The sequence below is a fragment of the Mus caroli genome, unplaced genomic scaffold (assembly GCF_978045245.1).
Source record: "Mus caroli unplaced genomic scaffold, Mus_caroli_1 scaffold_8, whole genome shotgun sequence".
Taxonomy (NCBI): domain Eukaryota; kingdom Metazoa; phylum Chordata; class Mammalia; order Rodentia; family Muridae; genus Mus; species Mus caroli.
The window spans coordinates 61,836,781-61,849,993 of record NW_028227263.1 but is presented as its reverse complement, the minus strand read 5'-3'; positions in this window follow the sequence as shown (position 1 = coordinate 61,849,993).

The following is a 13,213-nucleotide window of genomic DNA, read 5'->3' as shown; positions in this document are numbered from 1 at the left end:
CTGTGGGAATTGCTTCTAGGATGCCCTGTATTGGTTTGTTTTTGTCATTTTCTGTGGTATTACTGTGATTCTGTGGTGGTCGCCTGGAGGATGGTTTCTGTGTGTGTCTTGTGTGTTTCTTTGTGTTCGGACTGACGACTGTTTTGAGAATCCTCTGTCGCTGCCCTACCTATCCACCTTTTATTATTGTGACTTCTGATCTGGCCGTGGCCCTGGATGTTGTGGCTGCTGAAGGGGAGATGGAGGAGGCTGAAGGGTGTCGCTGTCCTTGCTGCCCACGGAGGCGGGTTCACGCAGCAACTTCTTTACTTGCGGCAATTTTTTTTACAGCTCTCTCCCCCAGCAGCTTCTTCTACTCCTTCTTGCAGCTTTTTTTTTTTTTTAACAGCCTCTTCTACTTAAGGAAAGGCTATATTCCTATACTCATGGCACTTACCTCATCTCCCTCCACCCCACCTCATCTAATCAGAAATCACACACACTCCAGGCACAAGCTCAGGTTGGATCAGGAGGAATACGCATGCTTTTTCACTGCGCATGCTTGGGCAAGGCAGTAAACATGTGGGGTTCATGGGGCCTGGCAATGGGCCAGGGCACCATCTAGGCCCATGCAGCCACACAGGCTTCCTGGCAGAAGGGGTGGCTGCGGCCCTGGGCCCAGGTTCGGGGTTGGTAGGTTGAGGCGGCACAGCGGGTGCTGGTGGAGTTGCTGGGCCCTTATGAGCCTCTGTTGAGCTGGATGCAGGCAGTCCTGGTGTTAGTGTGGCTGGCCAGGAGTGTCCTATGGTGCCTGGGGCTGAATGCAGCATTCTGATGAGAGACTTGGACCCTTACTGACTCTACTAGGCAGGAATTCATCAGATTGCTCTTTTTTGGGGGCATGGGGAGAGGGAGTGTCTGTCTCTTGCCTGCCCAGCCCTACCCTGTCTTCTTTCATCACCTTGGCTGCTTCTCATACTTGCCTAATGATGCTTCACTTTCCCCTGCATCCTGCCTGGCCCGTCTCCGGGCTTTGGCACCCCAGGTGCTCACATGGCCTTCCTGGTCTTCCCCTCTTTCCCCCATACCCCCAGGACTTGCCAGAAATTCTGGTACCATCCCCCTTGTGCTCCTCTCAGGGCTTTGTGGCACATGGGGGCAGAGTGAGGTGGAGCCACGCCACCTACACCAAGGTGCTTAAGCACAGTCAGTTTTGAGCACTGCTAGTGCAGGGACCAGTTGTAGATGAGGGGCGGTCCCTGAGAGCAGCACCATGCTCCTCCATTTTCTTGGGCAGCCCCGCCCCCGTTCCCATCCCCCTGGCACGCACCTCTGGACTGTGCTGCTAGCAAGCAGAATGAGGCTAGGGGGACAGAGTGCACCACCACCTCCACTTGCCACTCACCACTGCCTCTGTGCTGAAAAGTTGGCCTGACCCCCTCCAAGCCTCCTCTGACAAGAGAACCAAGGCAGGTTGCCAACGCCTGCTGGCTGAGAAGCCCCAGAGGGCCCAACTAAGGTTATGGAGCGGTCCTCACCAGGGATCACTGGCATGCTTGCTTTACCCTGAGATGCGTTACGCAGTTAGAACTGCAGCCCACAGGACTCCAACATAACCACCAAAAAACCAAACAACCAAATTAAAAAATGGTGTATGGAACTAAACTGAGAACTCACAACAGAGGAATATTAAATGGCTGAGAAGCACCTAAAGAAATGTTCAAAATCCTTAGTGATCAGGGAAATGCAATTCAAAATGACTCTGAACTTCTACCTTACACCAATCATAATGGCTAAGATCAAATCCTCAGGTAGGTAAGTATGTGGAGAAAGAGTCCTCCATTGCTGGTGGGATTGCAAACTGGTACAACCACTCTGAAAATCAATCTGAAGGTTCCTCAGAAAATTGGAAATAGATCTACCTGAAGACCCCGCAGTACCACTCTTGGGAATATACCCAAGTACAGCAGCTCTGAGAACAGTAAACTCAGGGCTGTTCTAAGCCAAATCCTTTCCAGGGAGTCTTCATAAGGTATGAAAGAGACAGGCTTTTTGGCTTTTAAAGATTCATTTATTTATTCTATGTATATGAGTACAATATAGCTATACAGATGCTTCATGTGGTTGTGGGAACTGGAATCTTTTTTTTTTTTTTTGTCCCAGCTCAGTCTAGTCAACTCTGCTGGCTCAGTCCCTGCTCGCTGTGGCCCAAAGATTTATTTATTATTTTATATATGTACACTGTTTCTTTTTTCAGACACTCCAGAAGAGGGCATCATGTGGTTGCTAGGATTTGAACTCAGGACCTTAGGAAGAGCAGTCAGTGTTCTTATCCACTAAGCCAGTCCCATGAGTTTCCCCTTTCAAAGAGGACTGAAACATTCACACTTTGGTCTTCATCTTGGGTATTTTGAGTTTTGCCCCTAATATCCACTGGTCATTGAGTACATACATTGTGTGTTCTTTTGTGAGTGGGTTACCTCACTCAGGATGATATATTCTAGTTCCATCCAGCAACCTACAGATTGGGAAAAGATCTTTACAACTCTACATCTGATAGAGGAGTAATATCCGATAAATACAAAGAACTTAAGAAGTTAGACTCCAGAGACCCAAATAACCCTATTATCAGTGGGATACAGAGCAAAACAAAGATTTCTCAACTGAGGAATCTTGAATGGCCAAGAAGCACCTAAAGAAATCTTCAACATACCTAGTGATCAGGGAAATGCAAATCAAAATGACCCTGAGATTCCACCTCACACCAGTTAGAATGGTGTCATTAAAAATTCAGCTGACACTAGATACTGGTGAGAATATGGAGAAAGAGGAAGAATCCTCCATTGCTGGTGGGATGGCAAGCTGGTACAATCAGTCTGGAAATCAATCTGGTAGTTTCTAAGGAAGTTGGACATAGTACTACCTGAAGACCCAGATATTCCACACCTGGGTATATACCCAAAGGATGCTCCAACATATAACAAGGACACATACTGCACTATGTTCATAACAGCCTTCATTATAATAGCCAGAAGCTGGAAACAACCCAGATGTCCCTCAACAGAAGAATGGATACAGAAAATGTGGTAAATTTACACAATGGCATGCTAGTCAGCTATGATAAATAGTGACTTCATGATTGTAGAAGTCTCAAAGAGAAAATGAATAAATCCCTAAAGAAATACAGGATACTCTTCTGGTTTGTACTTTGCCAGGGCTGTTTCCTGTGTTTGCCCTTCTCCTCACCCCTCAGCCTGTGGCTCTCCCAGAAGATCCACCACAACCAGACACACAGGTGCAAACTGTTCCCAAATAATGACCCCCAACTTGTACCCATGGAGCCAAGTGTACCTGGCTTGCCTCCACTCTGTACAACTGACATTTCCCTTCTAGTCTGTACCTCTGTCTGGGGCAGATCTGTGTGACTATTCCTTCCCCACATCCCACAGACTTCCTGTTTCCCAGGGGGCCTGCCATAACCAGAAACATAGGAGGACTTCTCCAAACAGACACAGGAGGCCTCCTCTAACCAGGGAATTGGAGATCCTCCCCACCTCCAGCAATCTACAGTATTGCCTGCCTCACAGAAGGCTTGTTCTGACCCAGTTCACAGAGCACTACTTTTCGCTACGAAGGCAGGCTCCAGACAGAGACAGAGAGTCCAGTTAACACAAGAGATACCCAGATGAAGAGAGACAAGTTCAAGAATATAAGCAACAGAAGTCAATGTGTTTTGGCACCATAAGAATCCATCGTTCTTACCACAGCAAGCCCTGAATATCATAACACACTTGAAAAGGATGATGTTGTCCTAAAATCCAATCTCATGAAGATATTAGAAACCTTTAAGTAAGGTATAAGTAACTCACTAAAAGAAATAAAGAAAAATACAGGCAATCAAACAAAAGCTCTTAAAGAGGAAACAAATAAATTCCTTAAACACATACAGGAAAATAATCAAACAGGTTAAAGACTTGACCAAAGCATCCTAAGAGCTAAAAATGGAACTAGAAACGATAAAGAAAGCACAAATGGAGGCAACCCTGGAAATGGAAGAGCTAGAAGAGATCATCATGAGTTCTAGATGCAAGTATCAACAACAAGTACTAGAGATAGAAGGTAGAATCTCATGCATAGAAGATACCAACACATTGATCAAAGAAGATACAAAGCATAAAAGCCCCTAACCCCAAACATTCAGGGAATTGAGAACACAATGAAAGACCAAACATAAGAAAAATAAGAATAGAAGAGAATGAAGATTCCCAGCTCAAAATGCCAGAAACATTTTCAACAAAATCATAGTAGAAACCTCCCCTAACTTAAAGAAAAATGTCCTGATACAAGAAGCCTACAGAATACCAAATTATTGAACCAGTAAAGAAAATCCTCCAGTATCATAAAAATCAAAAAACTAAATGCACGGAACAAAGAAAGGATATTGAAGGAAGCAGGGCAAAAATGTCAAGACGTATTACATCAGACTTTTCAAGAGAAACTCTAAAATCCACAAAATCCTGAACAAATGTCACTTGGACCTTAAGAGAACACAAATGTCATCCCAGGCTACTATAACCAGGAAAATTCTTAATCAAGGTATTCCATGACAAAATCAAATTTAACCAATATCTTTCTACCAGTCCAGCCCTACACAGGATCCCAGAAGGAAAATGACAGCCAATAAAACACAAAAATTAATTATCTCACACCCAAATACAAAAGGAGAGAAACACACACACACACACACACACACACACACACACACACACACACACACATACACACTACCTCCTCCAACAACAAAAATATAGAAAGTAGCAATAACTGGTCTTTAATATCTCTCAACATCAGTGGACTCAATTTCCCAATAGAAAGACATAGGCTAACAGACTGGTTATGAAAGCAGGATCCAGCATATTGCAGCATACAGGAAACACACCTAAATGACAAATCAGTCACTACCTTTGAGTAAATGGTTAGAAAGAAGTTTTCCAAGCAAATGGTTACAAGAAGCAAACTAGAGTAGCCATTCTAATATTCAATAAAATAGACTTTTATCAAAAAGTTATCAAAGAGATGGGTAAAAACACTTCATAATCTTAAAAAGGAAAAATCCACCAAAATGAAGTCTCGATTATGAACATCTATGAACCAAAAGCAAGGGTATACACTTTCAGAAAAGAAGCATACTAAAGCTCAAATCACACATTAACTTCATATAATAATAGTGGGAGATATCAAAACCCCACTCTCAACAATGGAAAGATCATGGAAACAAAAACTAAACAGAGACACAGTGAAACTATTAGCAGTAATGAACCAAATGCAATCCCCCATCAAAATTTCAACTCAATTCTTCATAGAGTTAGAAAGAGCAATTTGCAAATTAATCTGGAATAACAAAAAACCCAGGATAGTTGAAACTCTTCTCAGCAATTAAAGAACTTCCAGTGGGATCACCATACCTGACCTCAAGCTGTACTACAATGCAACTGTGATAAAAACTGCATGGTACTGGTACAGTTATAGACAGGTATACCAATAGAATAGAATTGAAGGCACAGAAATAAACCCATACACCTATCATCTCTTGATTTTTGACAAAGGATCTAAAACCATCCAGTGGAAAAAATGCACCATTTTCAACAAATGGTGCTGGCTCAACTGGTGGTTAGCATGTAGAAGAAAGCAAACAGATCCATTCTTATCTCTTTGTACAAAGCTCAAGTCAAAGAGTATCAAGTAACTCCATATAAAACCAGAGACACTGAACCTTATAGAGGAGAATGGGGAAGAGACTCTAAGATATGGGCACAGGGGAAAAATTCCTGAACAGAATACCAATGGCTTGTGCTATTAGATCAAGAATTGACAAGAGGGCTTTGCCTGAGCATCTGCTGGAGACATCTAGGATCCCGGACTCCACTGAGACTACTCTGCACAGGTGAGAGTGTGGACTAGAGAAGCTAACTGCTTCTGGGACAGGCGGGAGCCACAGAGCTTCTGAGGCAGACCCCTTTTCGGGCTCCAGACATCTGGGCAGCTTCCCTGACAGAGGATAGATGTCTGTCCAGCCCAGGAGGGCTTTGCTTGAGCATCTGCAGGAGCCATCTTGGTGCCCGGATCCTGTGGAGACTAGTCTGCACAGGTGAGAGTGTGGACTACAGAAGCTAACAGCTTCTGGGACAGGTCCTGTTTCTGGCCTTCATCATCTGCCAGGAGGCAAGTCTGAATGCCAGATATCTGTGCACCTTCCCTGAAAGAGGAGAGCCTGCCTGCAGAGAGTGCTCTGACCACTGAACTCAGGAGATAACTAGTCTCCCCAGTCTGCTGGTAGAGAATAACAAAATCACGAGAGGAACAAGCTCTAACAAACTATAACAACTGACTCCAGAGTTTACCAGATAGCAAAAGGCAGACATAACAAGACCACTCACAATCATCAGAACACAGCACTCCTACCTCAGCCAGTCCAGGGCACCCCAACACACCCAAAAACCTAGACCCAGATTTAAAGGCATATCTCATGATGATGGTAGAAGACATCAAGAAGGTCTTTAATAACTCACTTAAAGAAATACAGGAGAACGGTGCTAAGGAGTTGCAAGTCCTTATAGAAAAACAGGAAAACACAACCAAACAGGTAGAAGTCCTTAAAGAAAAACAGGAAAACACATCCAAACAGATGATGGAAATGAACAAAACCATACTAGACCTAAAAAGGGAAGTAGACACAATAAAAAAAAAAAAAACCCAAAGTGAGGCAATGCTGGAGAAAGAAAACCTAGAAAAGCAATCTGGAACCATAGATGCGAGCATCAGCAACAGATTACAAGAGATGGAAGAGAGAATATCAGGTGCAGAAGATTCCATAGAGAACATCAGCACAACAATCAAAGAAAATACAAAATGCAAAAAGATCTAAACTCAAAGCATTCATGAAATGAAGGATACAATGAGAAGACTAAACATACGGATAATAGGAGTAGATGAGAATGAAGATTTTCAACTCAAAGGACCGGCAAATATCTTAAACAAAATTATAGAAGAAAACTTCTCAAACCTAAAGAAAGAGATGCCCATGAACATACAAGAAGCCTACAGAACTCCAAATGGACTGGACCAGAAAAGAAATTCCTCTTGAGAAATATTGAATGGACGAGAAGCACCTGAAAAAATGTTCAACATCCTTAATCATCAGGGAAATGCAAATCAAAACAACCCTGAGATTCCATCTCAAACCAGTCAGAATGGCTAAGATCAAAAATTCAGGTGACAGCAGATGCTGGCGAGGATGTGGAGATAGAGGAACACTCCTCCATTGTTGGTGGGATTGCAAGATTGTACAATCACTCTAGAAATCATGCCCAGCAACACCACTCCTGGGCACTAATCCAGAAGATGTCCCAACCGGTAAGAAGGACACATGCTTCACTATGTTCAAAGCAGCATTATTTATAATATCCGGAATCTGGAAAGAACCCAGATGCCCCTCAACAGAGGAATGGATAAAGAAATTGTGGTACACTTACATAATGGAGTACTACTCAGCTATTAAAAAGAATGAATTTATGAAATTCCTAGGCAAATGGATGGACCGGGAGGGCATCATCTTGAGTGAGGTAACACAATCACAAAGGAACTCACACAATATGTACTCACTGATAAGTGGATATTAGCCCAGAAACTTAGGATACCCAAGATATAAGATACAATTTGCTAAACGCATGAAACTCAAGAAGAACGAAGACCAAAATGTGGACACTTTGCCCCTTCTTAGAACTGGGAACAAAAAACCCATGGAAGTAGTTACAGAGACAAAATTTGGAGCTGTGATGAAAGGATGGACCATCTAGTGATTGCCATATCCAGGGATCCACCCCATAATCAACTTCCAAACGCTGACACCATTGCATACACTAGCAAGATTTTGCTGAAAGGACCCACATATAGCTGTCTTTTGTGAGACTATGCCGGGGCCTAGCAAACACAGAAGTAGATGCTCACAGTCAGCTATTGAATGGATCACAGGGCCCCCAATGGAGGAGCTAGAGAAAGCACCCAAGGAGCTAAAGGGAACTGCAACCCTATAGGTGGAACAACAATATGAACTAACCAGTACCCTGGAGCTCTTGTCTCTACCTGCATATGTAGCAAAAGATGGCCTAGTCGGCCATCACTGGAAAGAGAGGCCCATTGGACTTGCAAACTTTATATGCCCCAGTACAGGGGAATGCCAGGGCCAAAAAGGGGGAGTGGTTGGGTAGGGGTGTGTGGGGGGGTGGGAATGGGGGACTATGGGATAGCATTGGAAATGTAAATGAGGAAAATACCTAATTAAAAAAATAATTAAGAAGAAATAAGTAAACAAAGAAAGAAAGAAAAAACAAACAAACAATGAACAGCTTTTAATGCTCTACAGCACAGTAGAGCAATTATATCTAACAGCAATTAACTGTATACTTTAAAATAGCTAGTAGATAGAACTTTGAATGTTATCAACACAAGGAAACAATAAATATTTGAGTGAGAAAAAAAAAGTGTAGATGAGAATGAAGATTTTCACCTCAAAGGGCCAGCAAATATCTTCAACAAAATTATAGAAGAAAACTTTCCAAACCTAAAGAAAGAGATGTCCATGAACATACAAGAAGCCTACAGAACTCCAAATAGACTGGACCAGAATAAAAATTCCTCCGGACACATAATAATCAAACAACAAATGCACTAAATAAAGATAGAATATTAAAAGCAGTAAGGGAAAAGGTGAAGTAACATATAAAGGCAAGCCTATCAGAATTACACAAGATTTTTCACAAGAGACTACGAAAGCCAGAAGATCCTGTACAGATGTTATACAGATACTAAGAGAACACAAATGCCAGCCCAGGGTACTTTACCCAGTCAAACTTTTGATTACTGTAGATGGAGAAACCAAAGTATTCCACAACAAAACCAAATTCACACATTATCCTTCCACGAATCCAGCCCTTCAAAGGATAATAACAGAAAAAAAAAAAAAAACAGTACAAGGACGGAAACCATGTCCTAGAAAAAACAAGAAAGTAATCCTTCAACTAACCTAAAAGAAGACAGCCACAAGAACAGAATGCCAACTTTAACAACAAAAATAATAGGAAGCAACAATTACTTTTCCTTAATATCTCTTAATATCAATGGAGTTAACTCCCCAATAAAAAGACATACAGTAACAGACTCACTACACAAACAGGACCCAACATTTTGCTGCTTACAGGAAACTCATCTCATGGAAAAAGACAGACACTACCTCAGAATGAAAGGCTGGAAAACAATTTTTCAAGCAAATAGTTTGAAGAAACAGGCTGGAGTAGCCATTCTAATATCTAATAAAAATCGACTTCCAACCCAAAGTCATCAAAAAAGACAAGGAGGGGCACTTCATACTCAACAAAGGTAAAATCCTCCAAGAGGAACTCTCAATTCTGAATATCTATGCTCCAAATACAAGGGCAGCCACATTCATTAAAGAAACTTTAGTAAAGCTCAAAGCACACATTGCACCTCACACAATAATAATGGGAGACTTCAACACACCATTTTCACCATGGACAGATCATGGAAACAGAAACTAGAGTGACACAGTGAAACTAACAGAAAATATGAAACAAATGGATCTAACAGATATCTACAGAACATTTTATCCTAAAACAAAAGGATATACCTTCTTCTCACCACCTCATGGTACCTTTTCCAAAACTGACCACATAATTTGTCACAAAACAAGCCTCAACAGATACAAAAATATTGAAATTTTCCTATGCATTCTATCAGATCACCATGTACTAAGGCTGATCCTCAATAACAATATAAATATTAGAAAGCCAACATTCAGGTGGAAACTGAACAACACTCTTCTCAATGATACCTTGGTCAAGGAAGGAATAAAGAAAGAAATTGAGGACTTTTTAGAGTTTAATGAAAATGAAGCCATAACATACCCAAACTTATGGGACACAATGAAAGCATTTCTAAGAGGAAAACTCATAGCTCTCTGTGCCTCAAAAAAGGAATTAGAGAGAGAACATACTAGCAGCTTGACAACACACCTAAAAGCTCTAGAACAAAAGGAAGCAAATTCACACAAGAGGAGTAGATGGCAGGAAATAATCAAACTCAGTGGCAAAATCAACCAAATGGAAACAAGAAGAACTATTCAAAGAATCAACCAAACGAGGAGCTGGTACTTTGAGAAAATCAACAAGATAGATAAACCCTTACCCAGACTCACTAGAGGACACAGAGAAAGCATCCTAATTAACAAAATCAGAAATGAAAAGGGAGACATAACAACAGATCCTGAAGAAATCCAAAACACCATCAGATCCTTCTACAAAAGGCTATACTCAACAATACTGGAGAACCTGGATGAAATGGACAATTTTCTAGACAGATACCAGGTACCAAAGTTAAATCAAGATCAGGTTAATGAACTAAACAGTCCTAAAGTCCTATCCCCTAAAGAAATCGAAGCACTCAACAATCGTCTCCCAACCAAAAAAAAAAAGCGCATGACCAGATGGGTTTAGTGCAGAGTTCTATCAGAACTTCAAAGAAGGTCTAATCCCAGTTCTTCACAAACTATTCCACAAAATAGAAGCAAAATGCACTCTACTCAATTCAGTCTATGAAGCCACAATTACTTTGATACCTAAATCCAAAAAGACCTAACAAAGATAGAACTTCAGACCAATTTCCCTTATGAATATGGATGCAAAAAGGCTCAATTAAATTCTCGCTAACCGAATCCAAGAACACATCAAAACAATTATTCATCCTGACCAAGTAGGTTTCATTCCAGGGATGCAGGGATGGTTTAATATATGAAAATCAATCATCATAATCCATTATATAAACAAAATAAAAAACAAAGACCACATGATCATCTCCTTAGATGCAGAGAAAAATATTTGACAAAATGCAACCCACATTCATGATAAGTCTTGCAAACATCAGGAACTCAAGGCCCATATCTAAACATGATAAAAAGAATCTACAAAAAAAAAATAGTAGCCAACATCAAAGTAAATGGTGAGAAGCTGGAAGCAATCCCACTAAAATTAGGGACTAGTAAAGGCTGCCCACTTGCTTCATACATATACAACATTGTACTTGAAGTCCTAGCCAGAGTAATTTGACAACAAAAGGAGATCAATGGGATACAAATTGAAAAGGAAGAAGTCAAAATATCACTTTTTGCAGATGATATGATAGTATATATAAGTGACCCTAAAATATCCACCAGAGAACTCCTAAATCTGATAAACAGCTTCAGTGAAGTAGCTGGATATAAAATTAACTCAAACAAGTCAATGGCATTTCTGTACACAAAGGATAAACAGGCTGAGAAAGAAATTAGGGAAACAACACCCTTCTCAATAGTCACAAATTATATAAAATAACTTGGCGTGACTCTTAACTAAGGAAGTGAAAGATCTGTATGATAAGAACTTCAAGTCTCTGAAGAAAGAAATTAAAGAAGATCTCAGAAGATGGAAAGATCTCCCATGCTCATGGATTGGCAGGATCAATATAGTAAAAATGGCTATCTTGCCAAAAGCAACCTACAGATTCAGTGCAATCCCCATCAAAATTACAACTCAATTCTTCAACGAATTAGAAAGTGCATTCTGCAAATTCATCTGGAACAACAAAAAACCTAGGATAGCAAAAACTCTTCTCAAGGATAAAAGAACTTCTGGTGAAATCACCATGCCTGACCTAAAGCTGTACTACAGAGCAATTGTGATAAAAATTGCATGGTACTGGTATAGCGGCAGATAAGTAGACCAATGGAACAGAATTGAAGATCCAGAAATGAATCCACTCACCTATGGCCATTTGATCTTTGACAAGGGAGCAAAAACCGTCCAGTGGAAAAGACAGCATTTTCAACAAATGGTGCTGGCACAACTGGCTGTTATCATGTAGAAGAATGTGAATTGATCCATTCCTATCTCCTTGTACTAAGGTCAAATCTAAGTGGATTAAGGAACTCCATATAAAATCAGAGACACTGAAAGTTATAGAGGAGAAAGTAGGGAAAAGCTTCGAAGATATGGGTACAGGGGAAAAATTCCTGAATAGAACAGCAATGGCTTGTGCTGTAAGATCAGGAATCTACAAATGGGACCACAGAAAATTGCAAAGCTTCTCCAAGGTAAAAGACACCGTCAATAAGACAAAAAGGCCACCAACAGATTGGGAAAGGATCTTTACCTATCCTAAATCAGATAGGGGACTAATATCCAATATATATAAAGAACTCAAGAAGGTGGACTCCAGAAAATCAAATAACCCCATTAAAAAATGGGGCTCAGAACTAAACAAAGAATTCTCACCTGAGGAATACCTAATGGCTGAGAAGCCATATGCCCCAGTACAGGGGAACGCCAGGGCCAAAAAAAAAAAAAAAAAAAAAAAAAATGGGAATGGTTAGGTAGGGAAGTGTCGGGGAGGATATGGGGGACTTTTGGGATAGCATTGGAAATGTAATTGAGGAAAATCCGTAATAAAAAATATTAAAAAATAAAATAAAAACTGTTTATAAAAAAATTCAGGTGACAGCAGATGCTGGCAAGGATGTGGAGAAAGAGATAGACTCCTCCATTGTTGGTTGGATTGTAAGCTTGTACAACCACTCTGGAATTCAATCTGGTGGTTCCCCAGAAAATTGGATATAGTACTACTGGAAGATCCCACAATACACCTCCTGGGCATATATCCAGAAGATGTTCCAACCAGTAAGAAGGACACATGCTCCATTATGTTCATAGAAGCCTTACTTATAATAGCCAGAAGCTGGAAAGAACTCAGATGCCCCTCAACGGAGGAATGGATACAGAAAATGTGGTACATTTACACAATGGAGTACTACTCAGCTATTAAAAGGAATGAATTTATGAAATTCCTAGGCAAATGGATGGACCTCAAGGGCATCATCCTGAGTGAGGTAACCCAATCACAAAAGAACTCATACAATATGTACTCACTGATAAGTGGATATTAGCCCAGAAACTTAGAAAATCCAAGATATAAGATACAATTTGCTAAACACATCAAACTCAAGAAGAACGAAGACCAAATTGTGGACACTTTGCCCCTTCTTCGAATTGGGGACAAAACACCCCTTGAAGGAGTTACAGAGACACAGTTTGGAGCTGAGACGAATGGATGGACTATCTAGAGACTGACA